The sequence below is a fragment of the Pocillopora verrucosa genome, chromosome 14 (assembly GCF_036669915.1).
Source record: "Pocillopora verrucosa isolate sample1 chromosome 14, ASM3666991v2, whole genome shotgun sequence".
Classification (NCBI taxonomy): Eukaryota; Metazoa; Cnidaria; class Anthozoa; order Scleractinia; family Pocilloporidae; genus Pocillopora; species Pocillopora verrucosa.
In genome coordinates this window covers 3,635,425-3,659,407 of record NC_089325.1, presented here as the reverse complement: position 1 = coordinate 3,659,407, position 23,983 = coordinate 3,635,425, and the positions used below count along the sequence as shown (strand labels likewise).

At 37.5% G+C, this 23,983-nt stretch overlaps 1 long non-coding RNA gene across 4 annotated transcripts; it reads right to left on the bottom strand.

Annotated features, from left to right (window-relative positions):
• Positions 1 to 748: 748 nt before the first annotated feature.
• On the bottom strand, positions 749 to 23,931 carry LOC136278091 (uncharacterized). 4 transcript variants are annotated; one of them, XR_010716185.1, is made up of 6 exons: positions 23,818 to 23,931; positions 22,923 to 22,971; positions 15,042 to 15,103; positions 7,584 to 7,639; positions 7,000 to 7,068; positions 749 to 2,803 (listed from the first exon to the last, which is right to left on the bottom strand). It is a non-coding gene; the product is annotated as an uncharacterized lncRNA (long non-coding RNA). The 4 variants fall into 4 exon arrangements; XR_010716188.1 differs by lacking the exons at positions 22,923 to 22,971; positions 23,818 to 23,931 and adding exons at positions 18,385 to 18,457; positions 19,437 to 19,522; XR_010716187.1 differs by lacking the exons at positions 22,923 to 22,971; positions 23,818 to 23,931 and adding an exon at positions 19,437 to 19,536.
• Between the last annotated feature and the right edge of the window lie 52 nt (positions 23,932 to 23,983).

The following is a 23,983-nucleotide window of genomic DNA, read 5'->3' as shown; positions in this document are numbered from 1 at the left end:
GTATCAGGAGCAGTTAGACATTCTGATTGGAAATTTTTAAAAATGTTCTTTAAATAAATTTTGACAAAAGTAACTGTTGGTTCTGTGGGTGTGGTTTTTGGATTATACTGCCATTGTCCCCATTGCTTCCAATATTTTATTCTTTATTGGGAAACTTATTTTATGTATGAAAACCCAAATTTAAGTTTCCTACTGCCTGGATTGATTAATTATACAATGGAATACTTATTACTCAATATATCTTAGTTATAATAAGGGTAATGGTGTTAATGACATACAAAAGCCCCACAGGAGACATTTTTACATTTAAACGTTGCCTTAAAACTGTGAGGAAGTACAATAGATCTGTTTTTGATCAAAGTGGAAACTTTCTCCGTTTCAGGTTTAGTACATTGAACTTTGTTGGGACTTTTTGCACTTTTACACTTGAAAGTCAATACCCGATGCTTATGTGACGGCACGTCAGCCTTGAGCTTTACGTGTGTAGCTTATGTCAATGGACAGTTCGCTTTTTGGTTGGCAAAGACGAAGACGTATGACATATTGCTTGTGCGCTGTTTTGAAATACTCGGACATACCCGCTTCCACCTCCCCCCCGTTTCCCCTCCCCCTCCCCTTCTGGAGGGGGCAGTGGAAATTTGTTTCAGGTTACCTTTTAAATTATTTTAAAATTCCCTTGAAATTGAGTGAAACTTTGAAATAGGAATTCTATCAAGCTTTCTTAGCGCAATGATTATTTAATGAATCTTCTGGTTTGGCAGTGGTAACTTGGAGTTTGCAACGCTTCGATCAGGCTCGCAATTTTTTTAATCGCTGTAGGCTTCAACTGTAGATCGGAGGTATGTTGGACATTTTTGGGTAAAATAATTTCACTTCTGAGGAAGATTTCAGAATATGATTTCGCAAAAGTCTAAGAATTTAAGGCTGAAATGATAGCCGACTCTTGAATCTGTGAGTTACTTGGGCGTGTAGTTTACAGCTGTGTTTGACGGTTCGGTAAATATTACCACAAAATTTGAAGTCTTTCCCAGGGAGCTGTTCAGAAAACAACTTACATTGTCAGGAGTCGTCGAGTTTGTTGCCTTACTTTAAAATAATGCAGCAGAAAGACCAAAAGACTTCCTTTAGAACACTCAAAATGTACATATTATTTTAACCAGTCAATCTCTAAATACTCTACAATTTCAGTTAATAGGCGAATGAGCAACTTTGATAAAACACTACAGAACACTGAATACGCGTAGGCTTGATAGTTACAGAAACATCTGGCCTACATTTGGCCTACATTTGGTACAGTTTGTTAAGACTTCTTAACATCAACGTATACTGTCTAGAATAAATACAACTGCTAGCAAATACAACCGCTAAACAACCGGCGTAAGCTAGATAGTTACAGAAATATCTGGTTGGCTAAAACTCGACCTTAGTAATTGTAACAAAGCGCACCTTTGCTTCAGTTTGGATAAATCCTCCGAAAAAGAAACTAATAATACATAGATTGTTAAACTTAAACTTAACGATGACCCCCTCAGTCTAACCCCTTAGCCCCAGTCTGCCATCTGTAACAAAGCTTACATCTGGTTCAGTTTGTTAAGAACTCCTAATATCAACGTATACTGTCGGGAATAAATACAACTGCTAGCAAATACAAACACTAAACAACCGTAGACTTGACAGTTACAGAAACATCTGGTTGACCAATACTCAACCTTCATAACTGTAATAAAGCGTACATTTGATTCAGTTCTGAAAAATCATCCGAAAACAAACTAATAGTACATAGTATAAAGACAATCATTTTAAATATACAACAGTAGTGATAGATAGGTGAATTTTACGTTGCTGTTAATCGTATTGGGAACCTTGGGTAGAAAACAAAAGTGATATCTCTCAGAGTGTTCCTGGGGTCCTCTCTCCCTTGCTTTCTTGAAGGAGGAAGAGAGACGGCCCTGGGAACGAGATTGATGTTAAGGTTTCGGCAATCGACAGAGAGAGATCTATCTTCTTGTTTCTTCTTTCGGCTGATACTAATTTGGAGCAGTATAAAATGTAGATGTAAAATTGACGTTATAGGGGCTACGTCGCGGTTTGCGAATCAAAGAAGGTTAGCTTAAATTGTTCAAAATTGCCATTTGCAATCCAAGATTTCCTTCCCTGTTCTATACCATTTTTGTTTTCCTTTGATTTATTTAGCGGCTCTTTATTCTGGTTTTTAACTCGTTCATTCCAATGGAACGAACTATTCAACTAACCAAAATAAGTAATGAAAAACTTAGAAAATTACGACCATGCTATATTGTAAGTTTAAGATTTCGCTTTAATGGGAAGACGCCAATATACATCAGGGACGTAGTCAGTCAAGAGGTCCGTAGGCTACGATTTATTTTCTGCCAACTTGATTTTTTTAAAATTTTGGAATAATATTCAACTTTCCTACAGAACAGGCCCTTCGTTCAATATTTCTGTTTTTCATCCGATAACAACTCGATAAGTGCCCCTATAATCTCCTTGGCTCCTATTTTCGTCAAACTTCCCTTCACTCTTTGTTTAGCAGCGTGAAGAACAGCCTCTTTTCCCACTTTTAGGACAAAATACTTGCCAACGCTCAATACACCGACAAATGTAAAATCTAGAGCCATAGACATTAGGATTCCTGCTATTTCACCATAGTTACCATATTTGATATCTTTCAGCACTTCAATTATGTCTATTGTAACACCTGCTCCGGGCTTTATATAGTCTGTAGCTGTTCCTAAAGCAGTCCACTTAATAAAGGTTGCTATACTTTCAGTCCACATTTTTGCTGCGAAGAAACATATAAGGTAGAGAGTCATGAATACTTTGAAATAGTGATGGTTAAGTGACTAAATGGGATGAAAAACCGGATGGGTTTGAGATATCCTCTGTGCTGCATACAGGTCTTAACCAAATAGAAAACTCATGGTTCAGTTAAATACTGGAGGTAACACTTTCTAGGATTCCATCTTTTCAGTAAAAGTGTGGGTCATTTTAAGGGCAGTAATTTACTGAGTTTTTCGTGAACCTTTGGGCCTTTCCGTACCAGCGGACAAAACTAGAACTGTCCCGACAAAATCAAAGGACAAATTTTTGTTTCGTCTGCTGTACCCGCATTAAAAATTTCAAAGCCGTCAAATTCCGACAGCGCCTGATCTGTTCATAAGACCGGCCCGGATTCCACCTCCAATTTCTCAGGACCTATCCTGAGTCGTTTTAACATTTTTGGGACCCCCAAGTTTTGCAGCAAAAGACAATTTTGCCTTTCCAGTAAACTGATTTCAGTTCAATTACACGCTTGTCGTACCTTATACGACAAATGATTGAAAAGTTTATCACGGTTTTGTTTATTTGTCGAATTTTTACTCGGGACCAATTTTGTTTCCAGATAAACCGTTTCTCTGGAAACAAAACATATTATAGTAAAAATACAATTAAAACAGTTTGACATGCTTTGCAGTCTGGCCATAAAACCGGGCGGAAAAATTCTGTCCGTAACTTACTGTACATACTTTGCACTTGGTTTACACGAGGTATGTATTCGAAGTTTAAGTACGTGATGGTTCAGTGATTCCTTCTTATTTATAGAGCATTGTGCGTTAAGCTGAAAGACAGCTGCCATGAGTAATTTGCTACACCTATATTCACGGAAACGTTATCTTGCTTACCACTTTGAAATCTATCTCTGAGAAAAAAAATTATAAATCGCTTTTTACCAGGGAAATTTAAAAATTAGATTGACAAATCTTTGTTATGATTATTTGTGCGAAAGTTCGAGAGGATCTGAAAAATGCTGTCCCGAAAACCGCTTAGCTGTTATAAAAAAGATGTGATTTTCACCGAAAGCACTAGCAAAAGGCTCGAAACATTTGGAATTCCCAAGACATCTCCACTAAACTAGCGCTGCATTTCCTGTCTCATAGAACATTGATAGTCAGAAGCACTTGCCATGTCTGATTACTAATAAAACGTCATCAGATTGAAAGGTCTCAGTAATCTCTCCCTCAAAAAACAAACTGAAATTTGAATAAATGGGGTGAATTTCTGCTGCTGCGTTGGTGGAAGAGTATAACAGGGTAATGTAGTATTATCAACTGAGCTGATAATGTAAATTGGCCACCGTACAGAGTTTAAAAGCTGACGTTTCGAGCGATAGCGAAAAAAAACTAATTTTGTAATGTAATCGGATTCAGCAGAGGAACGCGTGGAGGCTTCAAATCAATCTAGGACATTAAGCTCACTAGAATACCTCGTATTTTAGTTAAGCCTATTTGTTGAACATTTTCAAAGCGTTTTAGCATCGATTCCTCGCCCTGCCGACAACATGATTACGTACCACGAATTTGCAAGTTACGACATTTTGGAACGCTAAGCAAACCTCAAACCAGCGGAGTAATCAGGGCAATTTATGAATGATCTAGGCTGACATGGCTGTGTTATCGAAACAGATGAGAATTTTAGCGAAAACTTTACTATCTTTCTTATTCTAGATGTAATTTTTACCTTCAATTTATCTCCTTCGGTGTTTTGGGTGTAGTCAACTCGGGGCTTAACATGCAACTAACGTCTGTGACCAAAACTGCTTCTGGGAAATCACGTAAGTAAACATTCCCTTTTATGGCCTTATTATACTGGGCTCTGCAAAATAAAGCCAAAGAATGCCCGATGACCAACCCCCGCACAGGAAAGAAGCTTTTATCTGGCGCCCACGCTCCCTTCCCGAGAACAGCAGTTACTGAGCCTTTGTTCATGTTTAAATCGAGATATCGAAATAACATTGAAAAGGAAAGGTCGAGCCGACGACTTTTGGCCTGCTAAAATGAAATCCGTTTCAGCCTTCCGTTTTATCGCAACCATGCGTTCTTATGGCGTTGTTGTGTTTCTGTTGATCAATAACCAAATGGCCTCACCCCTTCCTATATAAGCGCTCTTTCTCGACTGTGGAGTCCGGTAACACCTTCACACGCCCACTCCCACCTCCCTCTTTTCCTGGAGCGGGAAACCGGAGGCTGTTCCAGGTTTTCTTTTGAAATACTTCAAAATTGCCTTGCAATTATGCGTAAAATTGTCTTAAGTGTTTCGTAAAAAGATAATTTAAACAGCCCATAAAGGCGAAAAAAAAACCACAAATGAGTTAATTAACATTTCATTTAACTTTATCGAGATATTCAGATCGAGATGTAATTTAGATATGCAATGTTCAGAGCTCTACTCATAACCCTCATAGATTTTATTCTTGTTATGTTAACAATTATTAACCACTGACAAATAGTGTGGTCTGCCTGTGTGATCAGTATTTAATAGCATCATGTTTGTGAATAGAATGTGAGAGATGGTAAATTTTGAGTAAATATGGTAAGGAAATAATGAAAAATTTTATTTCCTGTTATCATTAGCGTGGAACTTAGAAAAATTCTGAGTCCACATAAGGAATCAAACATCAGATCTTTTGTTTGGATAAAATCTACTTGCAACCGGGCATATAGGATTGGAATTAGTTTAAAGTGATCAGTGCTCTGTTTCTCTCTGCCTCTTAAAGAAAACAAGTTTAAGTCAGCTGTTTACCTCTTCCTTGATTTACTAGTGGAGTTCAACGAAAACTATAGATATGAAACTCGACTTAAGGAAGAAAAAAGCAATTTTCATTGTGTATTTGTTTCAAAGGTTCAGTGGTAAACAAAGAAAACGATGCTGGGATCTATAAAAAGGAAGCTTGAAATTAACAAGCTTTTCAAAAAAACAGAAACAGATTTGTTAATCAGGGTAAGCCTCAGCATTTAAGCAGAAGTCCTAGGATATCCTCAATAGATCAGTGGTGCATCTTCTGCTTCAAAGAAAACCACTATTCATAAGATACATTTGCATGCCATGTAATATATGTAATAGCTAAAATATTCGCGTTCGACCTTCACGGGCCTTAAAAACGGCGAGCCGTTTTAAAACCCATAAAGGTCGAACGCGTAAAGTTCCGTAAAGTTTTTAGACGCGGAGATGAAGGGTGTAACGATGTGTGGAATAGCCCAGAAGTGCAAAATGGACACTGGCGAAAAAATAACTGAAGACGAAAAAGCGATATTGTGGGAAAAGGCCTTGATGGAGGGTTCTCAGCTGAGTTATTAATGTATACTATTTATTTCTATAGTGGAAAACTTTTCGGTCTTCGAGCTGGCGAACGCAGACTACTTAGGTTCTGCAAGTTTTTCTATAATGTTTCATGACGGCCTGAATGATTTGAAGGAGAAGCCTCTTTTTATAAAACACAAGTGCCATGAGGTTGGTTATCAGCATGATCGATGTTTTGCTGCAGTGTATTCAGTTAATATCAATAAGGTGCAAGGTTTTGCTGTAAGTCTTCAGAGTTTTTATTTTCGGCCGCAGTGGATAATAGAAGGAATGCTCTTTCTGAAGATATTTTTGCATTTGATACTACATTTGACAAGTCAGATGGTGTTTTAGCCAATATTCCAATGCCAGAGAATACTTCAACAAGTAACATCAAAAACTTTTGTGCCAATTCAGTATTTAACAACTGCACTATCAACTTTGTTACGAGAAAAGTAATATTTAAGGGCATGTAAACGTTACATTTGATGTAGACAATAGAAAGATGAAATTCTAAGTGCAGTTTACTATTCTTTTTTATATCAAACTAGTGATTGATATGTCAAATTGATTAATAAACTTTGCACAAATTTCCAGCTTGTTTTTATCACAATTAAGCATGCTAAGTTGAAGGGAAGTTGAAAATCTTTATTAAAATTAATCCTGTTGATAATTCTACTAATTCATAATTCATCATCACCTGCCTTTCCTCACTATAATTTCAAACCCTCCTCGCGCTTTCATACAGTGCATTTATATTGGGGTTTACTGAGGTAAACATGTGATTCAGATACTGCTTATTGGTTGGTGCATAACTTATTAATGAATTTTACAAAAATAAACAAAAAACTCTCAGATTCTCGGAAATGTTATCGTGCTCACCACTGATCTCCGTTTCTTCCTCTGTCTCTTTCTCTCTTCCTGTGTCTCTCGCGCTATTTCTGTCTCTTTCTAAAAAAAACCATTGTGGTTAGCTTTTTATTTATTTCTAGATAAACCAATAGAGTTTAATGAAAATTATAGATATGAAACTCGACCTGAGAAAGAAAAAACAGTTTTGCATTGTGTCTTTGTTTCAAGTTTTCAAGGTAAACAAGGAAAACGATACCCAAACCTGTGAAAAGACCCTTATGAGGTTTACTTTGTAAAAAGCTGTCTTCCTTAGTAATCTGTTGTGACTGTGTTCTGTTGATTTGCCCATATGTGCATAAAAGTTAGCTTATGTAGACGTGTAAATGCAAGAAATCGATCGAGTCGTCAAGAAATTAAACTCCTCTTATATTTATAAAATTTAAGAGGAGCACAAGCCAAAATTTAAGGAGCACGCTATCTTAGTAGAATATTTCTTGAAACTTCCTTAATACTTCTGTTTCAAATAAAGCTACGATCATAATAGACATTTGCACGCCATGCAAATTATAAACAATTAAAAATTCTCAAATTCGCGGAAATGTTATCGTGCTCACCACTGATCTCTTTTTCTTCCTCTGTCTCTTTTCTGTCTCTCACTCTGTTTCTCTCTCTTTAAAAGAAAACAAAGTAGGTTAGCTTTTACCTCTTTCTCGATATACATAGGCTGGTGGAGTTAAACGAAAATTATAAATATAAAATTCGACTTGAGAAAGAAAAAACAGTTTTGCATTGTGTCTTTGTTTCGAAAGTAAACAAGGAAACGATACCCAAACCTGTGAAAAGGAAGCTTGAAATTATCAAGCTTTCCAAAAAAACACAAACAGAATCGGTGATCAGGTTAAGTGTTAGCATTTAAACAGAAGTCGCAGGGTATCTTCGATAAATCAGCGATACATCTTTTGCTTCAAACAAAACACAATCGTAAGAGACATTTGCATGCCATGCAACATTTAAATAATTAAAACTGTCAATTTCTAGGAAATTCTCGGTTATTGTGCCCACCACCGATCTCTGTTCTTTTCTCTGTCTTTCGATATCTCTCTTGCACTGTTTCTCTCTCTCGAAAAGAAACAACTTTAAGTTAACTTTTTACCCCTACCTCGATCTACCAGTGGAGGTTAACGAAAGTTAGAGATGCGAAACGCGACATGAGAAAATAAACAGCTTTGTGACTTAGGTAGCTTAGCAAACCATACTGAAACCTGTGGAAAGGAATCATCAAGCTTTCCAAAAAATAAAACGGAATTGGCGATCAATTCAAAAAAACTAAGCAAGGGAATTTGACGTGTTGGCTGAAAATGTTTAGTGCGTGTTGTGCTTCGATTCTTTAACAAAGCTATATACGCACGCACCACGAACTTGCGTTTCACAGTTTTCTGGAACGAGTGGCAATCGCCAAACCGGTAAAGTCATCAGAACAACCTTAAAAGAATCCTCACCTTTATACGAATCCATGCTGATATAGTTATAACAGGGTAATTTAGTTTTATCAACTGAGTCGATAACGTAAAAGAGTTCGCCCTTCGTCAGAACGATTGGAGGCATTGTGGGATGTGTGTGGGTTCATATGCAGAAAAAAAGAATATGGTAACGAGAAAGAATAAATTAGTGGAATGGAAAACGCTCGATGATACCGTGGGGACTAAGAGTGTCAATTTGAAAGATAAATTTTTATTCTAGAGTTTTGCGGCTTTCCAAACTGCCTGGATGTAGGAAAAGGCTGCATACTGTCGTATGCTACTTAGAATTATTAAGGAAATTAAAGTGTCTAGCGACTGATTTGAATGCGTTCTACGTCGCGAAGGTGTTCCCGGAATAGGTCACCTAGTCGTCTTCCTGTTTCACCAATGTACAACTTTTTGCAATAAGTGCAAGTTTTGCAGTAGATGCATGACATTGGCGGAGGTACACGTGAAGTGATCAGTGATCTTAATGGTTGTCTTGGGTCCCGAAATTTTCTCTCTTCTCTGACAAGTTTTGCATCGTAAGCGAGCGCATTTGAAAGCGCCCAACAAATTTATCGACATTCAGCACTACAAACGGTTGAGAAGAAAAATACTGATCGCATTCCATTTACTCGAACATTTCACCTTCACAACCACGTAGTTAAATATAAATATTCTTTAAAACCTTAAATTCCTTCAGAACGATTCAGACACTGGTTCTATCTTTTCGTAACCTCCACTAATTTCATTTAAATATGACGAAAACATAATCAGAAAAAAAATTTAGATTGAAATAGTAGAATGGTAAGTTTTGAGTTCGGTAAAGAATTAAGACCAATTACTGCCATGGGGCCGGCGCTGAACTCCGGTTTCTTTATCATGAAGCGGCTAGGAGTATTGCTACTCCCCCCTAGGTGAGATGCTAGTCCATCGCGGGGTTACCCCTAGCATATTTGCTGGTACCCATTTGTACACCTGGGTGAAGAGAAGCACTGTAAGAGTAAAGTGTCTTGCCTAAGAACACAACACAATGACTCTCACCCCCTCCCCCCCCTCTTCCCTCCCCCTCCCCTCCTGAAGGCAATTAGAATTTGTTTCAGGTTACCTTTTAAAGTATTTTAAAATTACCTTAAAATTGAATCAAACTTTAAAATGGGAATTCCATCAGGCTTTCTTAGCACAATGACTATTTTACGAATATTTTTATTAGACAGCGGTAACTTGGAATTTGCAACGCTTCGATCGCACTCGCAATTTTTTCAGTCTCTGTAGGCTTCAACTATAAATCGTCGGTATGTCAGAAATTTTTTGGGTAAAATAATTTACCTCTGAGGAAGATTTCAGAAGACGATTTTGCAAACGTCTGAGAATCCAAGGCTGAAATGAGAGCCAACTTTAAAATATGTGAGTTACTTGGGCATGTGGTTTACAGCTGTGATTGACGGTTCGGTAAATATCACCACAAAATTGCAAGTCTTTCTCGGGGAGTTGTTCAGAAAACAACTTACATTGTCAGAGGTCGTCGAGTTTGTTGCCTTACTTTAAAATAACATAACCAAAAGACTTCCTTTAGAACACACAAAAATGCATATATTGTTTCAACCAGTCAATCTCTAAATACTCTACAATGAGCAACTTTGATAAAATACTACAGAACACTGAATACGCGTAAGCTTGATAGTTACAGAAACATCCTGTTGGCCAGCACTCAACCTTCCTAACAATAACAAAGCCTACATTTTGTACAGTTTGTAAAGACCTCTTAATATCAATGTATACAGTCGAGGATAACTCTACAAACTTTCAGCTGATAAAACACTACATAACACTCAAAACGCGCAGGCTTGTAGTTTACAGAGACATCCAGTTAGCTTATACACAAACTTCATAGCAGTAACTAAGCCTACATCTGGTTCATTTTGCTAAGACCTCCTAATGTCAATGTATATAGTCGGGAATAACCATGCAAACTTTCAACTGACAAAACACTACAAAAAATTGAATACGCGCAGACATGTTGTTCAGAGAGACATTCGGTTAGCTTATGCCCAATCTTCAAAACAGTAACCAAGCCTACATTTGGTTCGTTTTGTTAAGACCTCTTAATATCAACGTATACAGTCAGGGATAACCATACAAACTTTTAACTGACAAAACACTGAATACGCACAGGCCTGTAGTTTAGAGAGACATCTGGTTGGCTTATAATCAACCTTCATAACAGTAACTAAGCCTACATTTGGTTCAGTTTTTTAAGACCTCCTAATATCAACGTATTACTGTCGATCGAGAACAAATACAACTGCTGCCAAACACAAACTTTGATAAAACACTATAAAACACCACACAACCATAAGCTTGATAGTTACAGAAACATCTGCTTGGCAAATACTCAACCCTAATAATCGTAACAAAGCGCACCTTTGCTTCAGTTCGGATAAATCCTCCGGAAAAAACAAAACTAATAATGAATAGATTGTGAAACTTAAACTAAACGATGACTCAATCTAACCCCTTAGCCCCAGTCTGGCATCTGTAACAAAGCTTACATTTGGTTCAGTTTGTTAAGAACTCCTAATAATCAACGTATATTGTCGAGAATAAATACAGCTGCCAGCAAATACAAACACTAAACAACCGTAGACTTGATAGTTACAGAAACATTCGGTTGACCCATACTCAACTTTCATAACTGTGACAAAGTGTACATTTGGTTCAGTTCTGATAAATCATCCGAAAACAAACTAATAGTATATAGTACATAGTATAACGACAATCATTTTAAATCTACAACAGTAGTGATAGACAGATGAATTTTCCGCTGCTGTCAATCGCATAGGGAACCTTTGGTAGTAAACAAAGGCGATATCTCTCAGAGTGCAAATGGTCAGATAACCTCGCTCCTGGGGTCCTCTCTCCCTTCCTTTCTCAAGGGAGGAGAAGAGAGGATCCTGGAAACGAGATTGATGTTCAGGTTTCAATAATCGACAATTAGTGATTCATTTTCTTGTTTCTACTTTCGGTTGATACTAATTTGCAGCGGTATAAAATGAAGTTGTAAAATTGACTTTATAGGAGCTACGTTGCGGTCTGCGAATCAAAGGAAGTTAGCTTAAATTTTTCAAAATTGCGATTTGCAATCCAAGATTTCCTTCCCTGTTCTACACCATTTTTGTTTTCCTTTGATTTACTTAGCAGCTGTTTATTCTCGGGTTTTTGGTGACCCTGGAAAAGGATTAATTCTATTCCACTGAAAAAGACTTTCGGCTGACCGAATAAGTAATGAAAAACTTGGAAAATTATGAGTTTGTTCCTGTAAGTTTAAGACTTGTCCTGTCCAAAAAACTGTTTAAGCCTATCCAATGGGACCTTGAACAATGGGCCAAAAAATTCTTTAGCTGCTGTTTTCTTCCCACTTGTCGTCATACTTTCTACAGCATCTCGAAAAATGGCCTTTTTGTCCCGTTTTAGGAAAAAATATTTGATAGCGCTCCATCCACCGAGAAATCCAGAATCTAGAGCCAAAGACGCTAGGATTCCTGCTTTACTACCAAAGTTACCAGTAATGACATCCGCTACCACTTCAATTTTATTTACTTTAGCACCTGATCCAGGCTTTATATATTCTGCAGCTGCTCCAAAAGCGGTCCAGCTAATAAACTGTACTATATTAGTCAATAATACGTTCCACATTTTTGCTGCGATAAAATATATATGGTAAAAAGTCATGAATACTCTGAAATAGTGACGGTTAAGTGACTAAATTGGACGAAAAAGTGAATGGCTCTTGAGATGGGTTTGAGATGTTCTCTGAGCTGCTTACAGGTCTTAACCAAATAGAAAACTGTGTTAGTTAAAAAATGGAGGTAACGCTTCAGGATGCCATAGGCCCGGAACGTGCCTGCCTTATCAGTCATATCATCCGCGCCTAGATGTTACCTGTTTAACTTAATTTTGAGTCATTTTAACGGTATTAATTTACTGAGGGTTTTCGTGTTTCGCACTGGCACAAAACTAGAATTTTCCCGACAAAATCGAAGGAGAAAGTTTTGTTTCGTCTGTTGCATCCACTTTAAAAAATTCAAAGCCGTCAAATTCCGTCAGCGCCTTATCAGTACATAAGACCGGCCAGCATAGCTGCGAAAGGATTCCTCCTCCAATTTCCAGGATTTATCCTAAGTCGTTTTAACAAATTTGGGATCCCTGAGTTTTGCAACGAAAGACAGTATTTGGCTTACTAATAAACTGATTTCTACGACAAATGATTGACAAGTTTATCACGGTTTTGTTTATTTAGTCGAATTTTTACCTGGGTAATTGACAGAAACTGAACCCAAGCATATAATAGCAAAAATAAGATTAAAATTGTTTGAAATGCTTTGCGCTCAAGCCATAAAACCGGGTGGAAAACGAAAACTTTACTATTTTTCTCATTCTAGATGTAATTCTTTACCTTCAATTTGTCTCGTTCAGTGTTTTGGGTGAAATCAATTCGGGGCATAACATGAAACTAATGTCTCTGACCAAAAGTGCTTCTGGGAAATCACGTGAGTCAACATTCCCTTTATTAGCCTTATTATACTGGGTTCTGCCAAATAAAGCCATAGAAGGCCCAATGACCAACTTCTGCAGAGGAAAGAAGCTTTCACTGTCACCCACGCTCCTTTCCCAAGAATAGCAGTTACTGAGCCTTTGTTAAGGTTAAAATCGAGATATCGAAATAACATTGAAAGAGAAAGATCGAGCCCATGACTTTTGGCCTGCTCAAATGAAATCCGTTTCAGCCTTCCATTCTAACCGTGCATGCCATGTCCATAATGTTCGCTTTGTAAAATGTGTTCTACATACAAGGCTAAAAAGGTTAAAAAATTAAAATGTTTAAACCAAACGTTTTCAGCTGTTTGCCATCATCAGGGTTAAAAAGATGACCGTCCATACGTACATATATATCTTATGTAATTCCCGATGGAAAAAGTTTGGAGAAACAAGTTATTTCTTATGTCTCCAAACTTTTCCCATCGGGAATTACATAAGATATATATGTACGTGTGGACGGTCATCTTTTTAACCCTGATGATGGCAAACAGCCGAAAACGTTTGGTTTAAACATTTTAATTTTTTAACCTTTTAGCCTTGTATATCGAATACATGCATGCCATCTTATGGGGTTTCTGTGTTTCTGTTGATCAGATACCGAATGGCCTCCCCCCTTTCTATCTAAGCGCTCTTTCTTGACTGAGGAGTCTGGAAACACCTTCACGCATCCACTCCCACCTCCCTTCCTTCCTGAAGGAGGCAACCGGAGGTTGTTTCAGGTTATCTTGTTAAATACTTGAAAATTGCCTTGAAGTTATGAGTAGAATTGTCTCGAGTAATTTCGTGAAAAGACACTTCAAACGGCTCATGAAGGCGAAAAAATACTACGAATGAGTTAATTAATATCTTATTTAACTTTATTGAGAAATTCAGACCGAGATGTAATTTAGAGATGCAATGTTTAGAGCTTTATTGATAACCCTCAGATTTTAGTCGTCTCATGTCAACAATTATTAACCACAAACACATAGTGTGGTCTGCCTGTGTGATCAGCATTTTTTTGATAGCGTCATGTTTGTAAATAGACTAAGAAAGATGGTAAATTTTGAGTAAATATGGTAAGGAAAGAATGAAAAATTTTATTTCCTGTTGTCATTAGCGTGGAACTTTAAAAAAATTCAGAGTCCACATAAGGAATCAAACATCGGATCTTTTGTTTGGATAAAATCTAATTGCAACCTAGCAAATAGGATTGGAATTAAATTAAAATGGTCAGCACTTATTAGGAGTAGTTTTTGCTTGAAGTCAGAACCCCTATGAACTCGTATCTGGTTTTATTTCTTCTTGATTGTTAACATGTAAGTTGACATTGCCATACTTATTTGATTAAGTGCCCAACCTTGAATAGACTCCTACCCTGTAAGACGGAAAATTTAATAGGCACTCAGCCCCCCCCCTCCCCAGGAAAAAAAATAATAGGTGCATGAGAGGATAATTGATTACTATTTCCTTTCTTTAAATTTACTGTATATGTACATCTTCATGTTTGTTATAATTCATTTTTTGTTGTAAAATGAACTTGCTACTTGCCGAAAACGTTTAAAATTGAATAAGCTCCCAGCCTCGAATAAGCATCCACTCTTAAGATACAAAAATTCAATAAGCTGCCAGTACATTAATTGAAATACGGTTAAGAAGAAAAAAAAAAGAAAAATATCTAGATATACAAACTCATCTCTCATTGTTTTTTTTTTTTTATATTCTAGAAGGCAAATTTTCACTTTATTTCGGCACTTACGAAGCATACATATCATGGTAAACAAAGTGGGTTATATGACCGAAAAAGAAATGTCCGTGAGCTATTGGCCTGAATGCGCTATTTGTAGAATTTCGATCACCTTTTTTGATCAAAAGAATTATGATTATCAAATAAATAAACCAAACCTGGCCTGGCTGATGGTTTTGAAAAAATTTGTAACTCCCTCAGCTTTGTCTGCAGCCACTAATTAGTAATAAGCCAAAATTGCTCACCACTGATATTTTTTTCTTCCTCTGTCTCTCTGTCTGTCTTTCGCTCTGTTTCTCTCTGTTTCCTAAAGAAAACAAGTTTAAGTTAGCTTTTTACCTCTTTCTTGATTTACTAGTGGGGTTAAACGAAAACTACAGATATGAAACTCGACCTAAGAAAGAAAAAAGCAATTTTAATTGTATGTATTTATTTCAAAGGTTCAGTGGTAAACAAAGAAAACGATACTGGGACCTGTGAAAAGGAAGCTTGAAATTAACAGGCTTTTCAAAAAACAGAAACAGAATTAGTAATCAGGGTAAGCCTCAGCATTTAAGCAGAAGTCCTAGGATATCCTCAATAAAGCAGCGATTCATCTTCTGCTTCAAAGAACAACACTATACATAAGATACATTTGCATGCCACTTAATATATGTAATAGATGAAATATTCGCGTTCGACCTTTGTGGGCATTTAAAACGGCGAGTCGTTTTAAATGCCCATAAAGGTCGAATGCGTAAAGTTCCGTAAAGTTTTTAGACGCGGAGATGAAGGGTTTAACGAAGTGTGGAATGGCCCAGAAGTGCAAAATGGACACTGGTGAAAAAATAACTGAAGACGAAGAAGCGATATTGTGGGAAAAGGCCTTGATGGAGGCCAGTCATGTACCGGGTTAGGCTCGGGACGCGCCTGCCTCATTAGTCAAATCATCCGCGCCTAGATGTTACGTGTTAACATTGGGTCATTTTAAGGGCAGTAATTTATAACTGACGGGTGTCGTGTACCTTAGGACCTTTCCTCACTGGCGGGCGAAACTAGAATTGTTCCGACAAAATCGAAGGACAAATTTTTGTTTCGTCTGTTGCATCTGGATTAAAAACTTGAAAGCCGTCAAATACCGTTAGCGTCTTATCAGCTCATAAGATCAGCCAGCAAGGTTGCCAAAGGATCCCAACTTCAATTTCCAGGATTAATCCAAAGTCGTTTTAACGTTTTTGGAATCCCCAAGTTTTGCAGCAAAAGACAAATTTTGCCTTTCTAGAAAACTGATTTCAGTTCAGTTGCACGCTTGTCGTACCTTATACTTCAAATAATTGACAAGTTTATCACGGTTTTGTTTATTTAGTCGAATTTTTACCTGGGACCAATTTTATTTCTAGAGAAAGCGAACCAAAGTCTATTATAGCAAAAAATACAATTAAAACAGTTTGACACACTTTAAGCTCAGGCCATAAAACCGGGTGGAAAAACTCGATCCGTAATTTACAGTACATAACTCGCACTTGGCTTGCATGACGCATGTATTCAAAGTTTGGGTATGTGATGGTTCAGTGATTCTTTCTGATTTATAGAACCTTGTGCGCTGAGCTAAGCTGCCATGCGTACTTGCTGCACATCTATTAACGAAAACGCCATCTCGCTCACCACTTCGATCTCTCTCAAAAATACAAATTATAGAACGCTTTTTACAAGAGAAATTTAACAAAAAATTTCATGTTTAAGACAGTTAAATATAAAAGTTAGACTGATAAATCTTTGTTATGATAATGACCTTATTTGTGCGGAAGTTCGAGGGGATCAGAGTAATTCAGTCCCGATAATCGCTTAACTGCTATAAAACAATATCGATTTTCCGTGAAAGCATTTTCAAAAGGCCTGAAACATTTGGAATTCCCCAAGACATCCCCACTGAACCAGCGCTGCATATTCTGTCTTACAGGAAATTAATAGAGTCAGAAGCACCTGCCATCTTAGATTACTAATAAACGTCATTGGAAAGGTTTTCGAGGCCTTCGATAATTTCTCCCTCAAAAAAACCAACTGAAATTTTAGTAAAGAAGTTATTTTCGAAAGAAATTGTGGTGCTGCGTCGGTGGGAGAGTACAACAGGGTAATTTAGTGTTTTCAAATGAGTTGATAACGTAAACTGGCCTACGTAGAGAGTTTCAAAGCTGAAGTTTCGAGCGATAGCATCAAATTTGCATGCCTTCTATTTACTGTGTAAAAATATGGTCGAACCTATTAAACGGAACTTTGATCGAGCTTTACGACCAAAAAATTGGACAAAAGGCTAAAAATAAAACTTAAAAAAAGGAAGTAAGTTTAGCCTGTTTGCTAAAAATTTTCAGAGCGTTTCAGCTTCGATTCTTCGCCCAGCCGAAATCATGATGACGCACCACGAATTTGCGAGCTACAGCTTTTTGAAACAAGAAGCAAACGCCAAACCAGCGATGTAATTAGAGCAACTTTTGAATGATCTAAGCTGGCATGGCTGTGTTATCGAGAGATACGAATTTTTAGCGAAAAATTTGGTATCTTTCTCACTCTAGATATAATTTTTACCTTCAACGTATCTCCTCCTGATTTTTGGGTGAAGTCAACTCGAAGCTTAGCATGAGACTAACGTCTGACCAATTTGGTGCTTCTATGAAATCACGTGATAAAAATTCCCTTTTATGGCCTTATTGCGCTCTTCCAAATAAAAGCCGTAGAATATATTAAAGTTCACATGGCGACCAGGTGGACAGTTCATCGACTCATCGTCAAGACGTTGGGTCTATGAATTGTCTCAATTCATAGACCCAACGTCTCGACGTTAGTAACTTCTCGGTTAGATTCATTAAATCCTCAAACCAGAGTAGCATCAAACCATGTCAGAAAGCCCGATGACCAACCCCTGCACAGGAAAGGAGCTTGCATTGCCGCCCACGCTCCTTGTGGCGCGAGTCACGCATGAATATTTTGTTAGTTAATGTTTGACAGTTTTAATTCGAGCCATTTCCAAAAAAACTAATTTTGCAATACAATCAGATACAGTAGAAGAACACGTGGAGGTTTGAAATCGATCTAGGATATTCAGCTCAGTAGAATACCTCGTATTTCACTCTCTAAAGAGGTGGACAACGTAAGTGATTGGTTATTTCGACGTTATTTCGTTTTCTCAAGCATTTTTGTTTATTTGGTCCTTGATTTTTTATTTCTTAATTTTTCAACAACGTGCCGCGTGAGTTAAAGCATATTCAATAAATCCGAATGAAAGTAACTGTTCTAGCTTGGTAAATTGGTTTCGACGGTGTCACCTCGATTGATTTGCAATCGCAGTTGAGAACGCGACGCTCCTTTTTCAGGAACAGCAGTTACTGTTTGTTTGGGCGGGAACCGTGCGATAATTCGTATGCTGCCAACTCTCTATAGGCCAAAGAAGAAAGAATTCTTAATGAAATGCCGAAAATGTCTTTTTGAATTAGCTTTGTCAGTTACTTTTATTGTTTGGACTGGGATAAGGTGGCTTTGGAAACAAAGCCTCCTCACGGCTATCCTGTCTCATCCTTTCAAATAACAAATGCAATGGATAGATCATATTTTTACCTTACTGTATACGCAAGGAGGCATGGATTCAGGAAAGGTTCAGGATATCCTCAATAAATCAGCGATGCATCTTCTACTTCAAATAACAACACGATCATAAGAGACATTTGCATGCCATGCAATCTATAAGTAATTAATAATTCACAGTTTCTCGGAAATGTTATCGTGCTCCCCCGCTCTCCCTGTCTCTCGCTCTGTTTCTCTCTCTCTCTAAAAGAAAGCAAGTTTAACTTAGCTTTTCTACCTCTTCAATAATATACTAGTGGAGTTAAACGAGAATATTAGTTCTGAAACTCGACTTGAGGAAAAAAAAAATATTCATCGTATGTCTTTGTTTCAAAGGTTCAGCTGTTAAAAAAACGATATTCAAACCTGTGAAAAGGAAGACAAACAGAATTGGTCATCAGGTTAAAACTTAGCATTTAAGCAGAAGTCCTAGGATATCCTCAATAAATCAGCAATGCATCTTCCACTTCAAATAACAACGCGATCATAAGAGACATTTGGATGCCATGTAATATGCAAATGATTAAAAGAATCCTCAAATTCTCGGAAATGTTATCGTGCTCACCACTGATCTCCCTCCCTTCCTCTGTCTCCCCCTCTATATATATATATATATATATATATATATATATATATATATATATATATATATCACTCTCTCTAGAAAAAAACAACTTTAAGTTAACTTTTTGCCCCTTTCCCGATCTATCAGTGGAAGTAAACGAAAATTAGAGATGCAAAACGCGACTTGAGAAAATAAACAGCTTTGTGTCTCAGGTAACTTAGCAAACCAAACCGAAACCTGTGGAAAGGAAGCTTGATATTATCAAGCTTTCCAAAAAATTAAAACGGAATTGGCGATCAATTTAAAGACACTAAGCAAGGGAATTTAGCATGTTGGCTGAAAATGTTAAGTACGTTTCGTAGTTCGATTCTTTACCAAATTTATCCGCACGCACCACGAACTTGCGTCTCATAGTTTTCTGGAACGAGTAGCAATCACCAAACCGGTAACGTCATCAGAATAACCTTAATAGAATCCTCACCTTTATGCGAATCCAAGCTGATATAGTTATAACTGGGTAATTCAGTATTATCAACTGAGTTGATAACGTAAACTGGCCACCGTAAAGAGTTAGCCCTTCGTCAGAACGATTGGAGGAATTGTGGGTTGTGTGTGGGTTTATATGCAGAAAATGGAGCTACACTATTGGTGGGAATATGGTGACGAGAAAACAAGAATAATTTAGTGGTATGAAAAGTGCTCGATGATACCGTGGGGACTAATAGTGTAGCCTACGTGTAGCCGTAACCTCCCCTCCCTACAAGGTGAAACGGAGGCGAGGAAATGTCGAATCGTTTTCTGTGACGTCACTCTTTTGCAAGAAAATGTATAATGGCTTTTTATTGATCAACCCCTTTTGCCAATTCTTTCGTCAGTTCTGATTGGCCAGAGTTGGTAATTTATTTTCAAACTAACGAACCGGACGGTGAACAAAATGCATTCATGGTCAATCTTTCAAACAACAGTGATCTACGACGAGGTTTTAAGGCAAGTTTGAGCCACTTTTGGGATAGAGACATTTCAAGAAGAACATCAAAAAGCCATAAATATGTTTTTCGAAGGTAATGATGACTCGGTTTCGTTACCAACTGGCTATGGAAAATCTTTAATATATTAAGCAGCGCCAGTGATCGATCGTCTCTCTGAAAACCGGTCACTATATCTATTGTGCCACCCGTTAAAGCTCTCGCAGCCGACCAGGTGCACTATCTCTATGTACTTGGGCCAAGAGGATTGTCTGCCTTCAACCTTCGATCTCTTTACGAACGGTGCTGCGAAGCTGTTAAGACTGTGTCCGGATGCCGGACGTTTAATCACTTAAATTAAAGCTAGTTGTTTCTCGCAGCGATTCTTTTGACTGAGAAAAGAGTTGCTCTTTCTTCACGCTCGGAGCGTAACTATCTCTTAAGAGACTCTACGGCAATCGATCCAACTTTTTTCGTCGACCGTGGCACTTTTTGCAAATGTAAACAGAAACCGTGAGGATTCCGTAAGCGCAATGCTAATCGAACATCGTCCTCTTCTCACTCTGAATTTTTTCCAATATCCTTAAAGCAAAATATATATTTGAAATCGGACGCTGATTTGCAAATTTACCCGAAAAATGGAAAATAAATTCGCTACAGTGTTGTTGTTTATCTCGATAACCTTCACGCTAAAACGTGCCACTTCGCAAAAAAAATAATCAAACGACATTTTTCATAAATTAGAGTAGCGTCACGGAACACGATTAGTGTCAGGTTTGCGTAGAAATTCCCTCGCTTCTGTTTCACCTTAAGCTTGCGGAGGGGGGGGGGGGGGAGGGTACGGCTACACGTAAGCTACTTAGAGTGCCGATTTAAAAGATAAATTTTTGTTCTTAAGTTTTGCAGAGCTTTCCGAACTGCCTAGTTGTAGGGAAAGGCTGCAAATTGCCATATGCCCCTTAGAATTAATAACGATATTAAAGTGTCTAGCGTCTGGTTTGGATGCGTCCTTGTCATTTCTTTCTACGTCGCGAAGGTGTTCTCGGAATCAGTCACCTAGTCGTCTTCCTATTTCACCAATGTATAACTTTATGCAATAAGTTCAAGTTATGCAATAAATGACATTTGCGGAGGTGCACGTGAATTGATCCCTGGTTAGGCAGCGGTTGCTTGGAGTTTGCAACGCTTCGATCAGGCTCGCATTTTTTTCAGTCTCTTAAGACTTCAACTGTAGGTCGGCGCTATGTTAGACCTTTGTGGCGGGGTAAACTAATTTTACTCCTGAGGAAGATTTCAGAAAACAGTTTTGCAAAAGTCTTAAAATCCAAAGCGGAAATGAGAGCCAACTCTTAAATCTGTGAGTTACTTGGGTATGTAATTTAAAGCTGTGCTTGACGGTTCGGCAAATATCACCTCAAAAATATTGCAAGTTTTTCCATGGGAGTTGTTCGGAAAACAACTGACATTGTCAGGAGTCGTCGAGTTTGTTGCCTTACTTTAAAATAACATAACCAAAAGACTTCCTCTAGAACACACAAAAAGTGCAGATATTATTTTAACGAGTTAATCTCTAAATGCTCTACAATTTCGGCTGATAAGCAAAAGAACAACTTTTAAAACACTTCGGAACACTGAATATGCGTAAGCTTGAAAGTTACAGAAACATCTGGTCGGCCAGTATTCAACCCTCATAACAGTAACAAAGCCTACATTTGGCACAGTTTGTTAAGACCTCTCAATACCAATGTACACAGTCGTGGATAACTATATAAACTTTCAACTGGTAAAACACTACAGATCACTGAAAACGCGCAGGCTTGTGGTTTACAGAGACATCCGGTTAGCCTACACTCAACCTTCATAACAGTAACAAAGCCTACATTTGGTTCAGTTTGTTAAGACCTTCTAATATCAATGTACAATGTCGAGAACAAATACAACAGCTATCAAGTAGTGCAAGTAATTTACTGAGGTTTTATGTGTACCTTATTGTTACTCATGGGAACGTAATTTCATGAAAATAGAACGGGCGTATTTCGTGGAACCTCAAGGAGGCTCCATAGGGTTTTGATTGCTCAAGATCTGGACGCGATCGTAGCGCTCGAACTTCAACTGAATGTCAACAAGCAAAACAAACATGGTGGCTCGATGCGATCGTACGATTGTTATGGAAAAGGTGTATTTTAATGTTTTAAAAAAACATTATAAAACAATACAGTTTTTATATAATTGGTTCAGTCCTAGCCACATACAATTCGCATCAAATAGCTTGTTTTTGTTAAAATCTGTCAGAGCTAATCGAATATATTCACAAAAATAAAAACTTAGAGAATATTGGCAAAACCGTCTGATCAACCTTAAGTTTTTTAACGTTTTTAAAAGGTCAAGCAATATTATTATCTTATAGCAAAGAATGAAGACATTTCACCCAGCGAAGCTGAGATCTTAAGGTATTTAGGCCAAAATTTGAAATATATCTGCCTGTAATTGGTAACGTCATGTATTAAGTATTGACACCTAAAAGAAAACCTTATTATACAGTTTATTTTGCGGGCACGATGACTTATCTAAAATTTTAAACATGTCGTAAATTTTCTTGTTAAAGCTTTTTATGCGAATCTTCACCAAACGTCATAGTCTTGCATCTCATGCGATCGAAATTCTCTGCGAAATCGATTGACCGATCAAATTTCCAAATTTTCAAATTTTCTCCGAAAAATCAAACAGGTGTAAAGACCACCGTAAAGACCATATTGTGTTGTGTCGATTTGCCTATACAGTGCAAGAGTATCAGTACAAGAGATCGATCGAGTCGTCAAGAAATTAAACTCCAAAAGCACAAGCCAATATTTAAGGAGCACACTATCTTGGTAGAATATGTCTTGAAATCTCCTTAACACTTCTGCTTCAAATAAAACTACGATCGTAAGATACATTTGCACGCCATGTAATATATAATCAATTAAAAACTCTCAAATTCCCGGAAATGTTATCGTGCTCACCACTGATCTCCTTTTCTTCCCCTGTCTCTCGTTCTGTGTGTGTCTCTCCCTAAAAGAAAACAAGTTTAAGTTAGCTTTTTACCTCTTCCTTGAAATGAGGAGTTAAACGAAAATTATAGATACGAAACTCGACTTGAGAAAGAAAAAAACAATGGTTCATTGTATGTCTTTGTTTCAAAGGTTCAGTAGTTAACAAGGAAAACGACACTGAAACCTGAGAAAAGGAAGCTTGAAATTATTTAGCTTTCCGAAAAAACAGAAACAGAATTGGTGATCAGGTCAAGTCTTAGCATTTAAGCAGAAGACCTAGGATATTCTCTATAAATCAGCGATGCATCTTCTGTTTCAAAAACAGCACGATCGTAAGAGACATTTGCATGCCATACAATATATAAGTAATTAATAATTCTCAAATTCTCGGAAATGTTATCGTGCTCACTTCTAATCTCCCTTTCTCTCTATTTCTGTCTGTCTCTCTCTCTCTCTCTCTCTCTCTCTCTCTCTCTCTCACTCGAAAAAAAACAACAACTTTATGTTAACATTTTACCCCTTTCTCGATCTATCAGTGAAATTTAACGAAAATTAGAGATGCGAAACGCGACTTGAGAAAATAAACAGCTTTGTGTCTTAGGTTTCTTGGAAAATCAAACTGAAACCTGTGGAAAAGACCCTTGACATCTTAAAGCTTTCCAAAAAATAATACGGAATTGGCGATCAATTTAAAAACACTAAGCAAGGCAATTTAGCATGTTGGCTGAAAATGTTGAGTACGTTTCGTACTTCGATTCTTTACCAAATCTATCCGCACGCACCACGAACTTGCGTTTCGTCTCTGGAACGAGTAGCAATCACCAAACCGGTAACGTCATTAGAATAACCCCAATAGAATCCTCACCTTTATGCGAATCCAAGCTGATATGGTTATAACGAATAATTTAGTATTATAAACTGAGTTGATAACGTGAACTGGCCACCGTAAAGAGTTAGCCCTTCGTCAGAACGATTGGAGGAATTGTGGGTTGTGTGTGGGTTTATATGCAGAAAATGAAGCTGCACTATTG